The sequence below is a fragment of the Asparagus officinalis genome, unplaced genomic scaffold (assembly GCF_001876935.1).
Source record: "Asparagus officinalis unplaced genomic scaffold, Aspof.V1 AsparagusV1_Un782, whole genome shotgun sequence".
Classification (NCBI taxonomy): Eukaryota; Viridiplantae; Streptophyta; class Magnoliopsida; order Asparagales; family Asparagaceae; genus Asparagus; species Asparagus officinalis.
Genome location: NW_017973041.1, coordinates 19,785 through 23,391, shown reverse-complemented (window position 1 = coordinate 23,391; position 3,607 = coordinate 19,785).

Here is a 3,607-nt window from a genome sequence, read left to right as displayed (position 1 = left end):
TTTTGTTTGTAGAACCCCCTCCCAAAGAGCCTCTTAACTTGGACCCGAAGTTTTCAGAGGTTTTAGTTGAAAAATCATCTGATGTAGCGGGTGCGTCAATGGCTGTCATTCCTGAACCAACCTTGGTTATGCAGGAGGCCGGATTAACATCGTTAGGGCAAGAGAGTCATGCTGAAGGTTCTTCTGTTAAACTTGGTATGCTTCAGCTCATTATTGTTTATGAATTTTAAGTCTCGAGTACTCATCTTCTTCTTTTTCTGTCACAGTGCCTTCCTCAACTTTGCTTGACTCTATTAAAGCTCTGGCATCCGATCGGGATCCAAATAAGGCGTTCATCTGTTCAGACATCCAAAGCTTCGCTTATTTCCTGAACCTTATGATTGATCAGATTCTTCACCAGGGGTCACCCTTTGATAGCTTCAGGAGATCACTTGATCGCCATGTAGCAGGAATCAAAGAAGATGGATATCCTGACTTGGCCGACTCTATTGAAGCTTACCTAGCTCAGCTAAAACAACAATTTGAACACTTGAGGGACCTTAAGACTAGCGGTGTTTCTTCTTATGTATCATCTCAAGTAGATCTCAAATTGCAGGAGTGGCATGCTTCACAAAAATCAGCAGAGGTTGAGCTTCAAAAGTTGAGAGATCGTGTAACCCAAATGAGGTTGGGGATTGCCAAGAAAGTGCAGGCCAAGGCTGGCTTACTTCAATCTTTAGAACTACATCAAGCTCATATAGCCCGCTTGGAGAAGGAGCTCGTAGAGGCTAAGGATGCTGAGAGTATTCTACGACTTGATTTGGCTGAAGCTGAGCGCGTCGAAGCTGATTTATCCCAGCAGCTGGAACTTCAGGATAGGAAACTTGTTGAAACTGAGTAGGAAGTTCTTCAAGCTTGGAATACCAATGAAGAATCTTTAAGAGCCAACCTAAAAGCTGAATTTGAACAAGCTTATGCGGAAACGCTCTCAGAACTTAAAGGGCAAATTTGTAATTATAAGTTATGCTTGGATTAAAAGTGAACTCTTCTTTTGTAGCGACACTTTCTTTTTATATCGACAAGTTTTTTTATGAATAAAGTGGACTCTTTTGTTTACCAAAATTTTATTATATTACTCATTCTTGTTTAGAATAAATAAACATAATACTTATAGGATTTTTGGCAAACCCTCAGCCATAAACGGATTTGATATGCCTTTACCGACTACCGTTTGAGTTAGGCTAGTATGTGAATTATCTAAGTCCGTTTCACATATAACGTTGGGCTAAAAGAAGTAAACTCTTTTAGGCTTCGAACTACAATATTGAATATGTAGGCTACATGTGTTAGATGTAGGCTTATCTCTAATAAGGGATAGAGATAACATCCCCCATGCATGAACGGCATGGATTTTAAAATGTAAGTATGCTATATTTCCTATGTAGGAAAATGAACCCAAATTTATAAAAAAAAGAATTGAGTATTCTATCTTTCAATCTCTTGTTTGTTGGTAGAGATGAACCCAAAATCGGAGAAGAAGAATTTTATATTCTATCTCCTGGTCTCTTGTTTGTTGGTAGAGATGAACCCAAAATCGGAGAGGAAGAATTTTATATTCTATCTCCTGGTCTCTTGTTTGTTGGTAGAGATGAACCCAAAATTGGAGAGGAAGAATTTTATATTCTATCTCCTGGTCTCTTGTTTGTTGGTAGAGATAAACCCAGAATCGGAGAGGAAGAATTTTATATTCTATCTCCTGGTCTCTTGTTTGTTGGTAGAGATAAACCCAGAATCGGAGAGGAAGAATTTTATATTCTATCTCCTGATCTCTTGTTTGTTAGTAGAGATGAACCCGAAATCGGAGAGGAAGAATTTTATATTCTATCTCCTGGTGCAAAGGAAACTCGAAGCGGGATTTCCACTTAGAGAATCTGGGTTGGTTTGAATAATCCTAGCTGTCGTAAGGTTTGATTATTCAATTCAAAAGTGAATCTTTCGTTCACGATATGGATCGAAAGGAGATTTTGGTTGTGGTCCTAACTGTAGTAAGGTTTGACCAAGTGAGAGTTTGAGATGATCCTAACTGTTTAACGGTTTGATCGTTCAGTTTGTGGACCTCTCGTTCATTGAAGAAATCGAGAGGGGATTTTGGTTTTGGTCTTAACTGTTTAAAGATTTGACCAAGTGAGCAGTGGGAGTTTGAATGATTTTAATTCATGACGGATTTTGGTGTACCCTTCGTCGATCGATTTGATCGGTGAGGGGTTTTGTGAGGAAAGATTAACTATTTACAGACTTGAATCTCATCTCAACAAAAACTGTAAAAGAACTTTATGATAATCAAAAACAGACTATTCGAATGATCAGTTTCTTATTTGGAACAATTAACTGATCTCGGGTTATCCCGAAATATCCTATACAGGATTCTCTAGGAACTTCCGTTTTGCATAAGTTATCATGAACATATTACGGATAATATTTTTTCAGGAATTTCTCATTTATTGGCATCATCAATTTGTTACCATCCTGGGTAATCAGGCGATACACACCGTTTGAATAGATTGTTTCTATCACAAACGGTCCTTCCCATTTGGGTTGGAATTTTCCTTTCTTTTTAGAATTGAGAATCATAGGTCTTCGAACAGCGAGAACCAGATCTCCTTCTTTAAAACTTCATCGTCGGACCTTTTTATCGAAAACCCGGGAAATTCTAGCTTGATAAAACTCGATCTGTTGTTGAGCTTCCAAGCGCTTTTCATCTAACATTTCTAATTCCTCGAGACGTTTATGATGATGTTCTTCCATCGTCATTCCCGTTGCGAGAGCGATGCGGAGGGAAGGAATTTGTATTTCCAAAGGAAGGACAGCTTCGCACCCATATGTTAAGGAATATGGGGTTGCTCCGGTTGGCGTACGGACAGTTGTGCGATAAGCCCATAGTGCTTCGCCGAGTTTGTCATCCCAATCTCGCTTATTGGTTTTCACAAGTTTAGCCAAAATCTTGATAATAGTCTTGTTAAAAGCTTCAGCCAATCCATTAGCTGTGGGATTATAAGCGGTTGATGAAACGTCTTTGATCCCAAATTTGCCGCAAAATTTGATAAATGCGTTGCTAACGAATTGCGGACCATTATCGTGCACTATTCACCTCGGAACACCATATCGATATATGATATAGTGTTTAATAAACTTGATAACATCACTCGTCTTTACCTCTTTAAGTGGAACTGCTTCTGCCCATTTCAAGAAGTAATTGGTGATTGCCAGAATAAAACGGTCCCCTTTAACCGAAGACGGAAAAATAGGACCTACAATATCCATTCCCCATGTCTCGAACGGCCACGATGCCGCCGAAGGATGTAGATGTTCAGGGGGTTGGTGCATATAATTTGCATGTAGTTGACACACTTGACATCGTCGGGCGTAGTCGACTGCGTCCTTTACCATAGTTGGCCAGTAATATCCAATTCTCCTAAGTCGGTCGCAGAGTTTAGGACCGGGTTGATGTGCACCACATGTCCCATCATATCCAATTCTCCTAAGTCGGTCGCAGAGTTTAGGACCGGGTTGATGTGCACCACATGTCCCATCATGCGTCTCTTTGAGTGCTTGTTCTGCTTTCTTATTG